Consider the following 21,665-nt stretch of genomic DNA (forward strand, 5'->3'; position numbering starts at 1 on the left):
GAATGGACGTACGCCTGGAGGTTTGTCTTGTTGAAGAATTTTAAAACAGGGAGCATTGTTTTTTAAGAGGACTGGTTGGCTATCTGTCTACCAGCTGGGAGAGAGGAAGCCTGTGTTTACGGCTCGGGTCAGGTCAAGTTTGTCTGCCTACCAGACATTTTCCTATGACACCAGAAGGAAATCCCTTTCTCTCCTGGTGTCAGCCTCAGTGGAAGCTTTTCCTTAGCCAGATGTCTGCTCAAACGTCAAGCTGGAGAATGTCTACAGAGCAGCCCAACTGATCCCGGGTCAGAGAGCTAGCCGATCCAACTGGTATAGAGGGGTTAAAGGAACAGCTTAGTCATTTGACACAGACTGAAATGCACTCCCGCACAGACGTGCTACCGGCGGGGCGAAGACAAAACCCGTCAACCGGCTTTCAAATCCGCAAAGTCCAGCAGCTGAGTCACATTACAGCGTGGACATGGTTACACGGAGCCAGCAGACCTCAGGTGTTGTTCACAGAGGTTTGCTCAGGAGGATTTCTACAACCGGAAAGGTTCTAGCTATGACCTCTCAACTCCTCTTCCTGGGCTCAACTCTTCTTCCCCCATGTTGTACTCTGTAAACAGAATTGCACTGGTGGTCCCAGAACCCCCTCATTCATCATCTCCGTACATGCACACAGCCTCAAAGGCCATTAACCTAACAAAGAGTTCCCTGCAAAACATTAGGGGGAAATGACCTTTGACTCAGCAGGGCCTGCTTCTCTACAAAATGTTTATATGCTTGGCTTGAAAGCAACCCCATAACATTGCTCAGTGCCATTTACAGTAACTATAAAAATTGACTTCTATATAAGATTCCGCTGCTTTGAAATCTACCCAGAAAGGGCCTAGCTATTTCTCTCCTGCTAAGAAGCATGTCTCAGCAGGGAGATGGGTCCTCACTGCTAACCAGGCTACAGACTTGCTCATCCACTCTGATTTTTCTGTGCCTTTAAAGGCCGAAGTTTAAGAAACGGCCATGAACCTGGCCGCTGGTCAGATGTTTCCACTGCTGCTCGTGAATCTCCACTATTGCTCCAGTAATCTCCAGCGTTGCTGGCGGAGGCTCACACGCCTGGCTTCAGAAGCTCAGTCTAAAGTCTCAGAGCAGACAATGGCGGCTCACTCACTAGAGGAATAATGTCTCTCTGTGGCACAGTGAGAGCACAGAAAAGGTCCACAATCCTCCTGTAAGTTTAACACTTTGATTACATGACTCTCAATACATCCTAAAGAGTACCAAGACAATTTAATAAGGACTGATGACTTCACCATGTTAGATAGAACTAGCTAATAGAACTAGCTAGATTCACAGGCCACTCAGGAGACCCTCTCATAAGACGACTGAGACCAACATCAGAGCTGGTTGTCCCAGCCGGAGAAGTCTTCACCATTACCGTGTTGCTTCATTTCCTGATGTGATCACTTTGGACGTAACACTATCTTGAGGATGGATCGGTGACCTTATGTTTGCCTGTGTTTTCAGGGTTCAAGAGAGATTAGGCACCTGGAACATTAATTTGTCTCAGGACAATGACTTGGCCTGTGGGGCCACCGAGTGTCCAAGGAAGCATGCCCTGAGTATCACTCATATACACACGTGAACATAGCACATCGAACAGAACCCATCAGACAGTTGCACACTGGCTATCATAGGAGTGTAGGGATGAGATCATAACTGATACAGCATCACTTGGGAAAGTCAGAGAGGGAGAGTCAGAGAAAAAGAATGAAAAGAAATGGGAACAGTGAATAAAACAGCAAATACATAAAACAAGTGGGTTAAAGAGACGGACAGCCAGAAGGTTTCAACCCTGTAGGTTTCAGAGTGACTCAGAGAAGCAAGGGAATGAGGTGGTCATTGTGGTCAGGTGTGGAGGAAATGAGGCATTGTGGGAGAAAGCGGGCTGGTATGGGTCAGTGATGGATCTGAACGCAGTCCTCAGAATGGAATGGAGTACAGATGAGAAAACCATCGGGGGAGTTCAGAGCAGCTCTGGGGCCCTGGTGGGGCGGGTGGAGGTAGTGTGTGTGTGTGTGTGTGTGTGTGTGTGGGGGGGGGGGGGGCTCAGCTGCAAGGAGGCGGGGCCCAGCCTGACAGAGGGACGGGGAGCACAGCATTGATTTTCCACACTCTCCAGGAGTTCAGAGGCCCGAGTGCGTAAAGTCTGCACGCTGTGCCTGCTGGGATCAACACAAACATGCCCTCGTCCCCAGATTTCCTCACGCAGTCGAGACTTGAGCTAAAACTTCGGAGAGCCATAAAACAGAGTGTACGGAGAGCCTTGCACAGCGCAGAGTCGCAAGTTCAATCCAAGTTTATTTGTCCAGCACATTTTACAACAGCTGTTGTCACAAAGCAACTTCACATATGTCTGAGTCCAAGCTCCAGTCAGTAAGCCAAAGTCAACAGTGGTGAGAAAAGCTCCCTGTGGGGAAGCAACCTCAAGAGAAACCAAGATTTAAAAGGGGGAGCCCATCCTCCTCTGGTTGACACCAGACAGCATAACGATATAAACAGACTTCAATAATAAGCCAAGAAAACAACTGAAAAACACAATAGAAAAAAGGCTTTAAAAAAGTAATAATTATATTCACATTAACATTTCTGAAATGTTTATGGTAGTCGTCTAAAGCATATAACATAACAACAATACAGCTAATGCGATTTGAGATTGCAGAGACATTGTATGTCATAATAGATAATGCAGATACTTGGGCTGATGGGACGTTGTCCAGTCTGGATTTGGTGATTAAGTGCATGTCAGAATCCCAGGGCCAGGGAAGCGGAGGTAAGACAGCACGAAACACAAGCCAGAAACGTCATGGTGGTAGAGAGTGGTCCAAGGGTAAAAGAGCAAGAGGGGTCGATCTCAGCTGAACACCACCTGTATCACGAGAGCAGCAGGCGCCGATCTCAGCTGAACACCACCTGTATCATGAGAGCAGCAGGCGCCGATCTCAGCTGAACACCACCTGTATCATGAGAGCAGCAGGCGCCGATCTCAGCTGAACACCACCTGTATCACGAGAGCAGCAGGCGCCGATCTCAGCTGAACACCACCTGTATCACGAGAGCAGCAGGCGTCGATCTCAGCTGAACACCACCTGTATCACGAGAGCAGCAGGCGTCGATCTCAGCTGAACACCACCTGTATCACGAGAGCAGCAGGCGCCGATCTCAGCTGAACACCACCTGTATCACGAGAGCAGCAGGCGTCGATCTCAGCTGAACACCACCTGTATCACGAGAGCAGCAGGCGCCGATCTCAGCTGAACACCACCTGTATCACGAGAGCAGCAGGCGTCGATCTCAGCTGAACACCACATGTATCACGAGAGCAGCAGGCGCCGATCTCAGCTGAACACCACCTGTATTACGAGAGCAGCAGGCGTCGATCTCAGCTGAACACCACCGTTTGACCAAAAGACAAGAAGAAGGAACAGTACAGCCAGACTTTGCATTCATGAACATCATTCACAGATAGCACATGATGAGATCTTCAGAGCTCATCACTGGAAATTAAAATTAAATGCCCATAGCTCACAGTGCAGCCAGCATCTCCAGCCTTGGTAAATCTGTGGCTGCTCTGATGAGACGAAGCTCATCTCAGTCTTCTTCATTCCTCCGCCATCGCCGAATTAAACAGGCAAGAGGGAGACAGACAGCGAGACAGCCGTATCACTCTCACATGCATAATACCGTCGCTGCAATTTCACAAAGCAACACAATGAAGAAGGGTCTGAAAGAAAAGACGAAAGTGCCTCAACCGTCCAAGGGTTTGTGGGTCAAGTGCAAAGCAGCCAGAGCTGCAAAAACAGAAGTCTGAAAGACTACTTAGGAGCATGATACGAATGGATCAGACACCGGTGGGAACGTGGAGTAGCTGCTTTGTATGGATGAAGACCTACCCCTGCTTTTAAGATCCGTCCTGTCCTGAGGTGAAGTTATGCTTCTTGGAAAGGCCGCGTCCCAATGTAAACTGTAACTCACACGTCTCTTAGGCTGGGAGATTGACACCAGGGGTCATGGGTGCCAAAATTCACTGCAATGACCTCGTATCTGATTTTGCAGTTCATATCTAGCTGAGCATCATAACGTAATCATACATCAGCAGGATCATTCAGAGACTTGATATATATATGGGCCTCAGTTGTGGAGGGTTCAGCCTGCTTTGGCCATGTTCCAAACTCAAAGATTCTCTAAATATAGTGAACCACTCAAATTCAGTCTACTCCTCTGTAGCTTTAGTGGATGTATACATGTGAGCACCCTCAACTAAAACTAAACTAGTTAAAGAGAAAAAAAACAGAAAGCAGAAAGATAATCAATAAAACTGAGTGTTTCAGAGAAACAACTGTAAGACTTGCTAAGATAATCAGACAAACACATCTGCCCTTGAGGCAGAAATTCCCATATGGAACTTGATAGTGTGCTATGAATTAACACCAAAGGTTGTGACAGTTTGATAGTGGCATGACGAAGAAGTGTTGACCATGTTTTAAATGGCTTTTCTGCATAGAATTACACAACATGTTTACAACAGTTCTTCATTATGGTTTTGTGCAGTTTGAATGTAATGAAGAATGAGTGTTTTTTTTGCCAGCGTCTCTCGATTTAAACCGATTTAACTCCTGGCACATCTTCCTGAATTCCAGGACAGTTGTTTTGGCTGAAGAACATTTACATGTGTTCATGTTAATGTTATACAGCCACAAACACAACATATCTGCAGTCTCCCTGGGTCATCGTGCATTTACAAGTGTTGTGAATGGTTTGTTATTACATTGCTTTTGCGCTGCCCAACATGCAGTCTAAATTATTAATCCTTGGGTTTATCTCTTGCTTGCATCCAAGTCAAGGGCTAAAGGTAAAATGTACCTGTGTTTTTAAACGTTTTTAAGAGTCTTTAAGCTCTCTAAACACATATGTGCATGCACACAGTCACCATACACATGCACATACTGACCAACCACACACACACACACACATGTTGCCATTTTTCACATTTCCAGTAAGGTTCTTATCTCCCATACAAAAAAAATATGTCTCCCATGGATTTATAGATGTTTACCCCAAAAAACAGGTGCAAATATTAGTTGCACAACTGCCTAATTATTGTTAAATCATAACTCAGCTAATCTCTGTAGTGTTCCTTCAGTGCAGTAAAGTCTGTGTATGCAGGGACAGGCCAGGGAGACTTGCCGGGGGGGGGGTTTGTTAAGGGGATTCCCCAGTACAGTGACATCCTCGGCCTATATCAAGATGAAGGGAATCAGATAAGCTCTGCAAATGACACTGCCCACACGATGCCTCTTCTGCAGATCTATTTCAAAGCGTATTCCTGTGAGTCTGTGATTGGCTGCAGATTTAATCAGGGATGACTCTGTGGCTATTTTAACCAACTCTTACACATTCTAACTAGTTAAGTCATGCCAACCCTGGCATCACTCAGCCAGCTGAGAGATATTAGTGATTTACCCACATGATATCTTCTTACTATATCTATAAAAAAAAACCAGAAAACTACAAATAGCAACTGGTCAGCAAATGCAGCTAGAGCATATTAAATGTCTAGCAGTTTCAGGTTTAATTCTTCAGATATGGAACATGTATAAGCAAGTACAGATTACTAATCCTGGTTTTGACACCTTTGAAATTAATATTTCATAAATTTCTATGACAATCAATAATAATCACATCGCCTTGGCAATAAGAGCTTGTAAATCATGAAGACTAAGGTGCTTATTATTGATCTGGATGGAGAAAATTTGACAGAATCAGCAAACAGAACACTGCAGCCACCCCACTGGTCCACTGCAAATGCAAAGCATGCATAAAATAAATCGGCGCCCAGTGGGCGTTTTCACCCATGACCTTGTGAGTCTGGCCAATGGCTGTCTCTCTCTCTCTCTCACTGCCACCAAACAGGTGCGCAGGGGGGTGGGTCCGTAGTGGCCGTAGCTCTGGAGGAGCGGACACGCCCACGTACGAGTGACGGCTGTCAGGAAGCACATGTTACATATTCTTCTCTCTGTGACTGGAGGTGGTCAATCTGCATCAACAAGCAATATCTAAACCAAATCTAAAGGCTGTTTAGATCTCATCAGTATCTTTTGCCTTTCCGTGACCATCTGGTGCTTTGCTAGACACGTCTTCCTTCGTTTGTTGCAATATTTACTACTGAAAGATTGAAAGCAGTTGATTCAGTGAGGCCTGATGTTGGAAAAAAGTTTATAATCATCGATATTAAGCCCAAAATGCCTTACAATAGCACACACAATCACAGTATCCCAAGGTACTTAGATATGATGACAGATCCTGTATACCCTGGTTTTCATGGAATTCCAATAAAACATGGAAAAGTATAAATATGGCAAGCATAGACAGGACCTGCGGTAATGAGACCAACAGAAATTCTAGTTTTTCTTGTAGACACTAATGGAGCCTTTGTTGAGTGGAAATTCATTACCAGGGTCCAGATCATTGCCAATTATTCAAGCACAGTAATTGTGTACACAAGGTTTAAGAAAACAGTAATTAAACAGATGGTGACAGACTAGCGATTGTCCGATTTGGTGTGTTTCAAAGTGAAATGAAGAGAAAAAACCAGCTTGTGCTGTGGTTCATCCCCACTGAGGTGGACTTGCGACCGCTGGAAGCTGGAGTTTGTATATGCACTGCAGTGTTATTGTGTAGGAGGCTACGTTAAAGAAGATTTACAGTCTAAAAGCACTAGCGCAGGTCAGTACTGTATATCCTATGTGTAATGACATTTTAGTGGATTTCTTATAAAATAACGGTATACAGTGGGTGGTGGTGCTTTGCATCTCTTTTGTAAAGATGCCAAAAAGACGACGCTCCTTTTTTATGGACTTGTGGGATTTTTTGGCCTCCATCTAGAGACGTGTTTCCACTCTTGGGTTTTTCTTTGAAGTACTGTCAAGAGCTTACTGCTTTCAGGCTGTTCGTGGTAGAAGCTTGTGTACTGAGCGCTGTAGGCCGCGCCACTCTGATAACTCTGCTCCCTTCGGCATTCCGGGCTTAAATGTTTACCGTTGTTACTGCAACCACTTGTCTTAGGAATAGTCGTCGTCTCCAGTTCGTAGACAAACTGCATGTCACTGCTGTAGCGAAGGCTGTTATTTCTCACCGTTCTCTCCTATACAATATCATGTGCTCTACCACGAGAAAAAGCACACACGGCCCCCTGGATCCCGTCACGTAAACGTTCTCCACTGGCTCTTTCCTCTCGTGACATCCACTGGAGGCCAGAGGCATTACGAAGCTATTTGAATTGTTGAGACAGGGCTTTGGGACCAGTGCTGCTAAACGCAGGCTGATTAACGTCCCCTCCAGGCCTCTAATGAGCCTCTGGAAGGAGAAGGGGGGGGGACAGTCACTGGGCCTGGCCCTCCACCTGGGTCTCCAGCATCTACACATAGACGAGTTCTCAGACCTACTGCCACACACCTAATCATGTCCGTGTTTTTACATGCTCTGCAGAGTACAGCGTTAAGTTTCCTAAGTGTTAATTTGACCATATCATGGTGGCAGAAGTATTAGTATTGTGCAATCAGAGCTGTTTTTATTGTATTTTAAGTATATCTCTAATAGGTATTCCTCTCTGTGCTCTAGTGCTATGCCACGCAGAAACTGTGCTGATCAGTATGTATTGATTCCTGCTTCGGTAAGTCTTAAGGTAATGAAGAAGGAGATCAATAGTCTTGGTTGGCAATATATCATGCTGACAGTAGCATGGAGGTGTGATGCCAGATCTACTAAGCACACTTAGGCTAAATCAAGATAATCTCACAAAACGAGACACAGTTTGCTCAGAACTAAACGATCCTCTGGACATAAGGAAGCATGGCTCAGGTCTTATTCTACATCATACTACATGAAAAATACATGTTGAAAAGGTGACAATGTTGAATATGCAAAGATGTCAGATATAACAAGCTAAGAAGAAAATCTGTATTTTCACAGCTCTGAGAATCAAACACCAAAAAATCTTTTACTCAAGCCATTAATATGTCATCAGAAGACCGCAAGCTGTTCTGTGTTGTTTCCATTCGATAATATGAGCGTCAGGTGGATGATTTACTGAGATTGCCTTAAGACTTCTGACAACAGGCAGACCAGGAAATGGAGTAACCCCACTACCTTCCAAATATCTCCTCCTCTCTGGCCTCGAATGATGGTGCCTTTGTTGATCTAAGTCCTCTGCTAACCAAGAGGGAAAGAGAGAATGTCAAAGAGCTTGAAGCAGCAGGAGGAGAGTGAAAGACACGACCCCTTTAGGGCAGAGAAATCCATCTGCCTTAAGGGCAGTGCTGTCATTCAGCAGGCATCCCCTCCAGCCTCCATCAGATGGTGTGGGCTCGATTACAAGCCTGCACTGAAACCCAAACAGCATTAGGGCTGGATAAACTGCCCCCGCCACATTATACATGCCCCCTTAGAGCCTAATCACCACTGCGGCATGGGCAACTCAATCACAGGGGCGAAGCGTTGGAGCCCCACGGCCCCCGGGGCCTTTCCACTGGAGGGAAGGGGGGTGAGGGGTGCTCAAGGGCCTCTCCACTCCACCCAGGGTGGCAGGGAGGGGCCCCGGCAGGGATAAGCACATACTGTCAGAGCTCCATAAACACAGGCGAGCAGACGGCGCCCCCCCCCCCACGCCCCTGCGGCGCGATGTCTTCAGTGTTTACCTTCCAGCCGCACATCTGTCTATCTCACAGACACGGTCCGCATCAGCAGACGTCGCGGCTGGAGGCCCGGCCCGGAAGCACATGCTTCGGTATGTTTAAAAATGCTCTGAAGTTCCTGGATGCATTCTGTGTCCTGTCATAGGGAACAGGCGCAATAGATTCTGGTCTATCCATCACCAGCGGAGCCCTCCAGTCCAGACCTGCTCACGGTGGAGCAGTCAGGGAAGAACCACACAGAACGACGTACGAAGCCCAAACAACGAAGCGCTGATACAAGGCTGAGCTCCAGGGTCTCGGATGAGGAACGCTGATCTATGATCAGATGCAACCTGCTCAAACTAACGTCTCATTGTGAACTGTTTCTACATTAAGGGTGTTAGTGAATATGACAAATGAATATATTACACAAACTCAGTAACGGGACATTACTGTCGGGTAAATGGTTTTAGCAGTGATTCCAGATTTGATTGGTTAAGAAGCAAATTAGACAGATTGTCCTTTCTACTCAAAATGCATGTTGGGCAGTTTGATGTCAGAGTGGAAGTTGGCTGACCCCACACTCCTCTTTATGTGTGGGGCACCCAGTACTGGCCTAAATTTCACACTGCCAGTAGAGTCTCTGGTGCATGAAAAGGACAGGGTCAAAGTTCAGTTGAACCGCAAGCTGCCTAGTGCGTGTTGTATCTTAACCCTTGACCTCATCCTTTCTTAGGCATTGACGTGACTTCTCACTATTCATGAAACAAGCCATTTATGTGCCTATATGTGACACAATGACCAGTTATCTTTGAATAAAACACACACACACACACACACACACACACACACACACACACTCCAGCAGTTCAGGGTGACAGCGTGATCATTTGTGCATCATGCAAGCTCTGGTCCATGATCACACAAATCAGAGCGGTAATAAACATCTGAGCTACTCCTGCGTTCAGCAACAGAAAAGTTGTGAAATGAGGACTTTTAAGAAGAATGAGAGTTCAGTCTGTCTATTTTACAGCTCAGTGCTGAACGTGATGAGAGAGGAACACCTCACTGACACCATCACACCTGCTGTTCTTGGACGTCAAAATCCAAAGGATCATTATCTTCTTTTTTGCTAATCTTTTCTTTTGGTGTTCCAAACACTACCTGTAACATCCGTTAGACATTCGTTTCCACTGCCCAACAGAGTCCACACTGGCTAATGTGGAAACCAGTATGGATTTCTGCCTCTCTGCCAAAACACTTGAGCTGAAACTTCACCTGCTCTTCCATCAGGAAAGAGTTCTTTCAGAAACAGAACCACAAACAAAGAGAACCCGCTCCATGCATATCGCTGGATCAGTGGGGCAGGATCCCCCCGTCGTTGTTTGCCCTGTGGAAGACTCAGACTTTGCCTTCAAAGGAGGAAAAGCGAATGAGCAAATCTGGAAACCATTACCCAACGACCATAGCAACCCACATCGTGCCCTATATCTCGAGTCTGGAATGGCTCCCTGGGCTTGTGAACAGGAGAGACTGTATCGGCCACATTCATCAGGCCCAGTGCTATCAAAGAATGTTGACCCCCCCCCCCCCCCCAAACGGAGGGGAACACCAAAAACATGCTTACTAACACTCTAAACATTCAATTCTACTGATTTGGTGGCCTGTGATCAACCAATCATGTTCTCATATTCTCCCTTTTGCAGTTGTGTTCAGCATGTACATTCATAGTGAGTTAAACGCACCATCCATTAAAGACACTTTGCGTATCACATGGCCTGTCTCAACTATTTCAGAAAAGGAAATCATCTCCCATGGCAGTCTGACCACAGTGGAAAGGTGTTTTGCACTGGGCCCATATAATATTCGATGAAATCACTAAGTAACTGAATTATACTCCTCTTTAGCAGTGTCTTGGATCTTTAGCAGTTTCTTGGATCTTTAGCAGTGTCTTGGATAGATTACCTAATCTGTAAACCCGGTCCATTAATTACCTTGAGGTTAAGTCAGTCCAATGGGCTTGTGGCTTTCATCCATTCCAGGAGTGGCGTCTGTACTGTACTGTACCTGCTCCTCAGAACAGAATTGCGAGTCCTTTCCTCAGGCAGTCCGCGGTGCCCGCGTGGCCCGGGTGAGCCCATCGCCTCTGCCATCACTCCCCTTCCTCGGGGCGCTGTTTGACGTGTGTGGAGGACAGGCTGCCCTTGCCACGCCACTAACGACGAGGGAGTATTGGTGTACTGCTGGAATGGAACACACCAGCGGGCCACAAGATGCCACGTGGTTTTGGGTTGATCTGACTGCCCGCGTTAGCCCCAGTGAAAACCAGAGCAGCTGGATGAGAGGAAGATCAGTTCATGAACCCAGATGGAGAGGGATGGAGAGTCAGGATGTGCAGGGCACCAATAATCCAGCAATAATCTAGCAATAATCCAGCTATAGCTTGAGAATCTACAGAGGGGAGCTACACTTGTTAATGAGGGTGAGTCAGGACAGGGCTGAACGGTGTGTGAGATGCAAATTAAGAATCATAAAATGCAAACGTAGTGGGTCACGGCAGGCGGATTCTCCATCGAGGCCCGCTTAGGTTCAAGACCTTAACAAATGCATAATTCTTCAGTTCTGACTAATGGATGCTGTATTGGATTAGTAGAGCATGAAAACGGATCGCACGTTGCAAATCATGATAAACGCCACGGGGCAGCCGACAGCAACACACAACGCTTAAATCAAGGTTGAAGAGAGGCACTGCACACTTTGAGGCAGTAACCAGATTTAGAATTTGTCGAAACACAATGCGGTTCAGATAATCACGTTTGGCGAACGCCGACCCGCCGCTGAACGCCTTTGTTCCCACGACGACCCAGACGCCACGTCTGCATGCGCGTCGCGACTCTGCTTCTCTTCCAGCGTGCGCAAATCAATATAATGTGACGCTCCACGTTCGAACCAGATGGTTAAAGGGTTGAAATCCCCAAAGCCTGTGGAGTGAGTGGGGGTCGTGACCCCTCTTCGCACTTTGGATATAAATCAGCGCTCAGCACCCTGAGGATCCGAGGGCTGATGGGTAGAGCAGGAGCGGAGTGAGGAAGTAACGGAGATGGCCAACCCTAGAGAGACAACATCGTACAGGTCTGGGGTTGGATGTACAGACCTGACGGTAGATCAGGTAGATCACATCCTGCTACTAAATTAACTTGGTAGAGCATTCACACCATGACCACAATATCTACATACTGTAAGACAAAGCTGGAAACAGATTAGAAGGCAATTTTCTGATAAACCATTCTGATAAAAAGGATTTTTGTTTACCAGAATTCTCTCCCACAGAAACGGAGTGCAAGAGAGGGCTCTGGGATTTGGAGAGGTCACTGAAAGAGAATTCCAGGTGTAACATATTCAGACCACATTCCAGAAGGACTGTAGTTTTACCGTTCTCTCTCTCTCTCTCTCTCTCTCTCTCTCTCTCTCTCTCTCTCTCTCAAATGTAATGGAGTGCGCTTGCAACTGCCGAGTGTGGCGACCAGCTCCCCCACACCCTCCGCAGTAACGCGCACGGCGCCGTGAGCACCTGGAGAAGAGAGGAACGCTTCGATTTGCAAAGCACCTGTTGCATCAAAAGCTGCACACAGCCGCACGGATGGAGAATTTTTTCCATATCTCCTTCCTCTAGGGGCTCTGTTGCTTTTGAAAGGCATGCTTCTGAGAGGGTTAGCAGGGCCACGGGTCCTCAAATAAAACTGTGTGTGGAGCGCTAAAGGCCGGACGGGCGGATGTAACCCCTTGGTGCCCTGCTCTCTGAGAGGCACCGGCCGTGAGCTAGCGTGCCCTGCGGCCCCGTATGGGAGGAGGAGTGCTCTTAAAGAAGAATGAGCTGGCTTAAAGGCAGGTTCAAATCCAGCCCAGGGTCAGATCAAAGAAGACTGCTGTGGGTTTTTTTATGCCACATACTCACTAGATAATGAAGTCACTCCCTATAGGACAGCGGTAATAAATTCTTACCGAGATACGGACTGTATGCATATGGCAGCATAAAAGCATGCTAAAAGGAACACGTATGGGCTCGCGTGCACACACACACACACACACACACACACACACACACACACACACACACACACACACTCACAAACACCAGTCTACAAGTCCCTATACACTCCTACTTGCACTCTATTTTCTCTGCTTTTGGCTACCTCAGGCTCTAGGAATGGCCAAAAAAAACACGTTGGCCAAGCATAAGCTAGCACATGGGTCAAGGGGCAGCCCAGCTCCAGCTGGGAGACAGCGCTGAGCACAGAGAGGGAGACACACACGTCCACACTCACACACACACACACGCGCGAGTGTGAATAATGAAACAGAATCTGCCTCTTGTCTCCACTCCATCATCATTCATCTTCCAGGCAGAGAAGTCCACGCATGTCAGAAAGAGCACCACGTGAAACGAAGGAAAAGACACTTCAGACCTGGCGCAGAGAGGCAGACGTCAGGGAGCCGTGGAGGAAAGAGCCGTAGAATACACTTCACCAAATACAGCGCTTTAGCCTTTACTAACTTTGAGGGACTTGAAGCTAAAGATCTTGTTCATTTTGTGGCTGTTTTCACAGAAGAATGGGCACTTAGAGGACATGAGCATGGGTGGTTTTATAGGTGATGTGTAACACTGGCCTAACGAATGACAGTAATGATGTTTGAAGCAATCAAAGCCTTGGACAGTCATAGCAGACCCAGGACTGATGAGCAGCTCTGAACACTGGAGCCCAGAACACGGAACCCAGAACACTGGAGCCCTGAACACTGGAGCTTTGAACACTGGAGCCTAGAACACTGGAGGTCTGAACACTGGAGCCCAGAACACTGGAGCTCTGAACACTGAAGCCCAGAACACTGGAGGTCTGAACACTGGAGGTCTGAACACTGGAGCCCAGAACACTGGAGCCCAGAACACTGGAGCTCTGAACACTGGAGCTCTGAACACTGGAGCCCAGAACACTGGAGCTCTGAACACTGAAGCCCAGAACACTGGAGGTCTGAACACTGGCGCTCTGAACACTGGAGCCCAGAACACTGGAGCTCTGAACACTGGAGCCCAGAACACTGGAGCTCTGAACACTGGAGCTCTGAACACTTGAAATGCTCTGACTGAGTCCAGTGATCTGGACCCAAAAGACTACGACTCATACAACAGCCACAAGGCTAGAAGGACTTTACCAGCTGGATTATCAAGAGCGGAAAATTGAATAAACGGGCACTGGATTGCCAAAGAATAATGAGGGGAGCGAGAGAGAGAGAGAGAGCGAGAGAGAGAGAGAGAGAGAGAGAGAGAGAGAGAGAGAGAGAGAGAGAGGCCTAGAAAGAGAGACAGAAAGTCATTTTTGAGATGAGATGTACTGAATGACATTATGACCTGAATGGAAAAAACGTCTGTCAGTATGACGGTCTTCGTTTCAGAAGAACTTTTTAAAGTGAACCACATCACTTTGAAGTAACTCCGCTGAGTCCAGAACTCATCTGTCTAATATCATTGCCATGTTTTTGAGACCTGATGCCAACTCTGTCAGCGTTGTTTCTGAGGCTGCAGTGTTTTTGCTGTGTGATGCAAAGTCACCATGAACGCTCCCCGTGCATGTTCCCCACGCACACTCCCCATGCACGCTCCCTGTGGACGCTCCCTGTGGACGCTCCCTGTACACATTACCCATGCACGCTCCCTGTGCTCTTGTGCCCCAAGTTCACAGTGGATGTGTACAAGAGAAGAACCCAAGGAAGGACCTGCGTAGTCTATTCAAATCCAAACAAAAGCTCACGATCACCTTCATCATCCAACACTGGCCCATTTGGTGGAGCGTTGTTTCTGCTCCTCAAACAGACCTGATCTGCTTTATTAGTTAGTTACCAAGCTTAGCAGGAGTGTAAGGAGGAAGATCAGATACAGCTACCACACAGACCCCAGTAATTTCCAGTAGGTCCACAAAAAAACAAAGCAAGAAATATGGGTTCTGTCTGACATATCACTCCATACAGTCTCTGAGCTCTCAGAGTGCAAAGGGGCCACGTTACCACTACAAAACAAGTAATAAACTAATGATGCATAAATGGTCTGCCTTCTCAGACAGCTGTCTACACATATAATCCTGATTATGAACTTTATGGATTACGCCTGCGTCTTGATCTACATTATAACATCATGGGAATTCTGCTTGAAATTCCATGAACTTGGTCTGGGACCAGAAAACTCTCTACAATTCCTATTGAAAAAGAATTAAGGAATACAAGAAGCTGAAGTCAAGATCCTGATATTAATCTTCTCCTTAAACTGAGGTTTTATCAGACTCATTATGACACATCACAGCTGTCCAAACAGCACACCGTGGAGCACGAGGCTCATGTCAGCTCCTCCAGACATTAACACCGAACTCCACCTCGCCGACTTCCTGGAGGGAACGGCGCTGGACGTGGAGGCGAAGCCAGGCGGGTCGGCCTGTCTCACACCTGCTGCCTCTCCAGAGCATCGCCTTAACAGCCACTCCGCACATCCTGCGCAGAAGCGTCCAAAACCGCTAGCGTGAGTGAGGGATGAGCGTGGAGAGAGATGTGCGCTGACCGACGACGGACGAGCGTTAACGGTCTCCCACGCACACGGAAAGCAAACGAGGAGTTGGGGAATACGTCTTTGGGAATGAGGCAGGAGAGCGTCCAGCGGATGTGCGAGCCAGCACGAGATGGACGAGACAGGAGTGATCGTGGAATCAATGCTGGGGCCACTGCGTCCAGATGCAGAACGAACAGATTCCCAGCAGATCGTCTACTCTGGCATGAAGGCACCGGTCGTCACGTGACACGTGAGCCTACACAGGGCTAGAGGGCAAACTGTTAGGTTGCTCAACGTTGCTGAAAGTGAATTTGGAAGACTGGGTCTGGTCAGTCAACACCTCCCCAGTACAAGGCCAGAAGATGTGCAGTATTTAGAAGGATCGCTGAAGGATCGCTAAACACACTCCCACTGAAACCATAACAGAAACAGCTAAACATGCAAGTCAGATGGACTCGAGATGCCAATCACTCTACCTGCTCAGACCTACTACTTCCTGCCCCAGGAAACCAGCAGGATTCATCTGGCCCATCAGCCACCTTCAGGCTGCAGGTACCTCACGTTGGGATCACCCTCTTGGGCTCGGATTTGGCCTCGAGGTAACAACTTGTCTGATTTTGGTTTAATTTCATTTCGCCATTTGTTTTGGGATTGTGGACTGGAGAACTGTGAGATTCATCTCGCCCTCAGTTGGTCCTCTCCAGCTGACCTTCCAAAAATGCCCAACAGAGGCCAGTCAGGAATAAACTGCTGGTTTCTTACGAGCACCTCCTCCCCATGACTACATCATTCAGAAACTCCATTCCTTTCCCCTGCTGTACCTTCCTGATGTCTGAAGGACATTATTGCTAATGGGTTCCCATCTTCCTTAGTCTCTCTGTCTCTGAGGGAGAGATTTTGCATTCCTGCATTCCAGCTTACCAGGCGATTCTTTGCAGTGTCATTTTTAGCTCAGCTCAGCACTCAGCTCAGCTCAGAACATGAGAGAGCAAAATAGACAGAGAGAGCGAGCAAGAGAAGGAGAGAGAGAGAGAGAGAGAGAGAGAGAGAGAGAGAGAGAGAGAGAGAGAGAGAGAGAGACTTTCCCATGTCATCATTTAATGTAATAATTGTTGCTGTTATGTTACTTTTAGTATCTTCACACACACACACACACACTGGGTGGACGTGCAGCTGTGATTGATGTAATGCTAGGATGAAGGGAGGAGCAGAATCCTTTCCTCAAGTTATCATGACCGTTTGAAATGTGAAACCTCCTCACCATCACTTATGCTTTAGAAGCCTCACCTTTCAGCAGGACCTATAGGTTATGCTGTTCATGTCTCAGCAGAAATGCTTCTTCAACCTACCATTGGACCGAAAAGGTGGTGTTTTCAAGTCTGAACTGATTTCAAGTTTAACCGATCCGTTTAGACTTGTGCAGAAATGGGACCCCAAATGCATATGAAGTGTAAAAAAGATTCGATTCCAAGTTTAGAATATGAGGCAAAGACCAGGTACATATCAGATAGCTAAAAAATCCAGACCCACAGGTGTTCCAATTAAAATCTGGCTCAGAGAGTAAGGTGTTAAACCCACAACCTTTCTGCTTGAGGACAGAGGATGAAAAGCCTCATACCAACCTATTAAGAGGACCAACCTCCTGACCTCTGGGGACCGAGTGATGATGGGAATGTGAGTTTAACTTATGTCCTCTGCGTGAGAGAGCGCGATGGGGTTAAGACACTCACGTCCCTTTGAAGACTAATGAGGGGACATTCCAGAGGAGTCCTTGCAGTTCCTGTCCACGGATCTCCATCGTAAAAGATGAGGCACGTGTCATCAAGATTAGAACTCTAATGCAGTTTTCCGCACATTGTGACATAACCGTACTCAAACGCAGCCAGAATGTTAAATTAAAAAACACACAATACACGTGGAAGGTCTCACACTGAACTCTCTTGGGAGATGCTCACAGGATGCATTGAAACATGGCTGTTAGACTGTGAGCACACTCCTGTACACTCTAAACGCTTGTTTGCCTAAAGGTCTATTCCAGATGCCATGGATGATGTGTATGTATGGCCAGTTATATAATATGCGTAAACTCTACAGATGCATATCTACTGCTAAACAGTCATTGTCCAATGTGCTCACTCTGTACTGCTCTAAACCACCATCAGATGCCATTGTTGGTGAGGAGCTGAAGGCATTCCTCTGAAGCTTGGAGGGTGGTGTTAATATCCATGTGGCGCCACACACACACACACACACACACACACACACACACACACACGCATACACATGCACACACTAGTCCCTAGATCAGAATGAAGAGCCAGCTCTTGTGCTCGACTCATTCACACACCACTCCATTTTCTCGACAGCTCGCTAAGGCCCACTGGACCTTCAACAAGCTCAGATATGAGCTCTTTACCGATCAAACAGGATGCAGCAACCACTATCACAGTCACTACACCTCATCCATAACTTAGCAAATCAGTGTAGCGTAAATATATCCAATTTAATACTGGCTGATAATGCAGTGGGCCATTTGAGGGTCAGAATTTAACTATAAAAGGAGATAGTCCTTCAGAGCCAGTCAGAAGACCTCACCTGATACACAATCACAGCCTCCCTCACCAGAGACAGTACTTCATATGCCATAGTAAAGTGTGAATGTGCTATATATGGTATACACAGTAGGAAGAACAGGGCACATTCACTCTGCCTCTCTTTATATGAAACACCCACCTCGTGCCTACACTCACTGATCATGTTATTAAGGGGTGTCTGTCTTACTGGTACATTCAAAGGTGTAGCGTTTCAGAGCATAACCCACCTGTTGCCAGGGACACGCCAGCCTCCTTTTACACCACTCGACTGCAGACTGTCATGTTATTTGGGTGGCCAACCATTCTTAACCCAGCACTCACAAATCTCCACCCTGCAGTGGCCCTGCGGTCAGCAGCAGACCGCCACTGAAGTGCTAAGAAGACAGCCGTCATAAACTGTGTGTGACAACTGATGGACTACAGACTAACTACACCCAAAAAGGTGTTTGTAGTAAGGGAAGAGGGAGAGTGTGTAAGATCCCCACCTTTTAATGCTTTCTGTTCAGAGCCTCTCTGAACGGGAGATGCTACAACGGACAACAAAGCCCTCGTCCCTGAACCCTCCACGAATGTTCATACACCAAGTCATGTTTTAAGAAAACTCTTTTCTGGTTCTGCTTATGTGTGGCCCCAGCCAAGCAACACTCTGACCTCAGCTTCTCACAGATGCAATCGCAGAGTTAGCCGAAACAGTTATTCGTCATTCTCAGGGAGTACAATAAACAAGGCCAGGCTCCAAGTATCATATGACCATGAAGGAATCCACGCCACAACGCTCCTTCTCATTGTTCGGATTCTGGCGTGCGCTCCGGTCCAACGGAGAACACGCTGGAGTCTTGGGAGAAAAACGACATCTATGTGGGGGCGCTGGCTTAGCTCCAGGCTTCTGGTGGGCACAGAGTGATGTTAACTGAGTTTATACATGCAGAAAAAGCCATAAGAAACATTTCGCTTCTATCTTACATTAGGAGGAGATGTACCAGGGAGGTGTTCTACCTTAACAGACAATACGGCACTGTGTGAGAGAAATGTAGAATTTGGATATTGAGCATCGATTAGTATTTCTCTCTTTCTCTCCCTCTTTTTCTCTTTCTCTCTCTCACATTTACAACATTCATTGCGTGACAGATTCTGGGCAGGGATCATAGATCATGGACTTCACCACTTATCATTTTCACATAGTGTAACAGGGCTTTTAAAGGGAGGCAATGAAGTCTTGGGAGAAAACCAGTGGTTTCAGACAAGCTAGCCATCTGTGTCTCGTGTTTCCTTCATAACAGACACACACATCCACACTCCCCACCGCAACCACTTCACACACACACACACACACACGCACACACACACACACACACACACACACACACACACACACAAATGCCCCGTCCTTGTCCCTATGGAGGCCCCTGATCTATGTAGTATGGGTTAAGGTCATATTTCCATCCACCTTGCTCAGTCTGTGGGCCCACTCTCACACAAACAAGCGACTTTTACATCATGATGGATGGTGCAGACGTTGCATTTCCCAGTCCTAGGCTGGGACTTAACATAAAAACTGATTCAGCTTACAGCACAGTGGGTAAGCAGGTGACCCAGATTAATCTCTACGCAGAACAGAAAAAAGAGAATGCATGTGTCTGAGCGTACAGTGGGGCAAAAAAGTATTTAGTCAGCCACTGATTGTGCAAGTTCTCCTACTTAGAAACATGAGAGAGGTCTGTAATTTTCATTCAGTTTCATATGTACACTTCAACTATGAGAGACAAAATGAGAAAAAAAATCCAGGAAAGAATTTTATTGTAAATTAAGGTGTAAAATAAGTGTTTGGTCACCCAAAAACAAGCAAGATTTCCGGCTCTCACAGACTTCTGCTTTAAGAAGCTCTTCTGTCCTCCGCTCGTTACCTGTATCAACAACACCTGTATGACCTCGTTATCTGTATAAAAGACACCTGTCCAGAGCCTCAAACAGTCAGACTCTAAACTCAACCATGGCCAAGACCAAGGAGCTGTTGAAGGACACAAGGAGAAAATTGTAGAGGCTGGGAAGGCAAAAATATACAAGCAGGTTGATGTGAAAAAATCAACTGTAGGAGCAATTGTAAGAAAATGTATTGATTTGGGGCCCCACGCAAGATCTCATCCTGTGGGGTAAAAATTACCATGAAAACCATGAGCAAAAGTCCCAGAACTTCATAGAGGGACCTGAGGAATGATCTAATGAATGAGAGCTGGGACCAAAGTAACGAAGGCTACCATCAGTAACAAACGACGCCAAGAGGGATTCAAATCCTGCAGTGCCAAGCGTGTCCCCCTGCTTAAGCCAAAACCTCCTTCCACTAGTGAACTGAAGATGGAACGTGGCTGGGTCTTCCAGCATGACAATGATCCCAAACACACCGCTCAGGCAAACAAGGAGTGGCTGCATTAAAAGTATTTCAAGGTCCTGGACTGGCCAACCAGGCTCCATCAACCCCATAGAACATTTGTGAAGGGAGGTGAAAGTCTGTGTTGGCCGGCGACAGCCCCAAACAATCACTGTTCTAGAGGAGAGCAGCATGGAGGAATGAGCCAACATACCAGCTAGTGTGTGCAAACCTGGTGAAGACTTGCAGGAAACGTTTGACCTCCGTCATTGCCAACAAAGGTTGTTCCAAAGTACCGAGTTGAACTTTTGTTACTGACCAAACACTTATTTTCCACCATAATTTACAATTAAATTCTTTTAAAATCCTAGAGTGTGATTTCCAGGATGTTTTTCTCATGTCTCCCATAGTTGAAGTGTATCTATAATGAAGATTACAGACCTCTCTCATCTTTCTAAGTAGGAGAACTTCAATCAATGGCTGACTTGTACTTTTTTGCCTCACTGTATATTGGAGCAGGGGAGAACAGTATCTGTAATATTTGTGTTTTCATGGTTTCTAATAAAAGCCTAGACACATTTGGCATCATCCCATCCCTCTGTCTGCCATCATCGAATTACAACTCTGCCAAACCAGCTGCTAAACCCATTAGAACTTAGACTTAAAGAGAACCCAGAGAATGTAGATTAAAAGAGAATCCAGAGAAGGTAGAAGGTAGCTGTCAAGCACTGCTCTGTTGTTACAGCCACACTGCATATTTCAATAAATAACAATTGCAATATCAACAAACAGCAGTTTCCTTTGCTTCATGTACAAAACGCTAAATTCCAAATACGACATATAAAAACTCAATGCCTATTACACAATGAACACATCGCACATGAAGTATCACTGACTCTGATTGGGGTTCCTGCAGTCACTGTGGCAGACTGATGAAAACATTCTAGGCCCTATTGCAGGAAGTCCTGTGATATACCAGGAAAGCAGGTCTATTGTTGAGGTCAAGAGAACGGAAGGTGCCCTCGGACTGATACTGGCTCTATCTCAGGGGCAGAGCAACGCATTTTGTTCTTCAAGGCAGCTTGAAACATCCTGAGAAGACATTAACTTGCACTTACACATATCTCTCCAGGATCTATTTTAAATAACCCAGAGGTTAAACTATCTCATAAAGCAATATGTTTCCTCTTTAATATTTCCCCTGGCAGAGTGAAGCAGCTGGTGTTCCTTGGAAGCTAGGGGAGAAAGCAGCGTCATGACGCCATTGTCTCCAAGCTTGGTTGGTTATCCGGTTTATTAAGACTGAAACTCTGAGCTCATGGGTTAATAAGACAACAAATAGCTGTGACGTAGCGCCATTTCCTGATTGGCAAAATGCTAAACACAATGTAAATACA

General features: G+C 46.5%; 1 protein-coding gene across 1 annotated transcript in view; it reads right to left on the reverse strand.

Moving 5' to 3' along the window:
• The window catches only part of dchs1b (dachsous cadherin-related 1b), a 92,417-nt gene that overhangs the window by 25,956 nt on the left and 44,796 nt on the right, over nt 1-21,665 (reverse strand). The window lies entirely within an intron of this gene.

The sequence above is a fragment of the Brachyhypopomus gauderio genome, chromosome 10 (assembly GCF_052324685.1).
Source record: "Brachyhypopomus gauderio isolate BG-103 chromosome 10, BGAUD_0.2, whole genome shotgun sequence".
NCBI classification, from domain to species: Eukaryota; Metazoa; Chordata; class Actinopteri; order Gymnotiformes; family Hypopomidae; genus Brachyhypopomus; species Brachyhypopomus gauderio.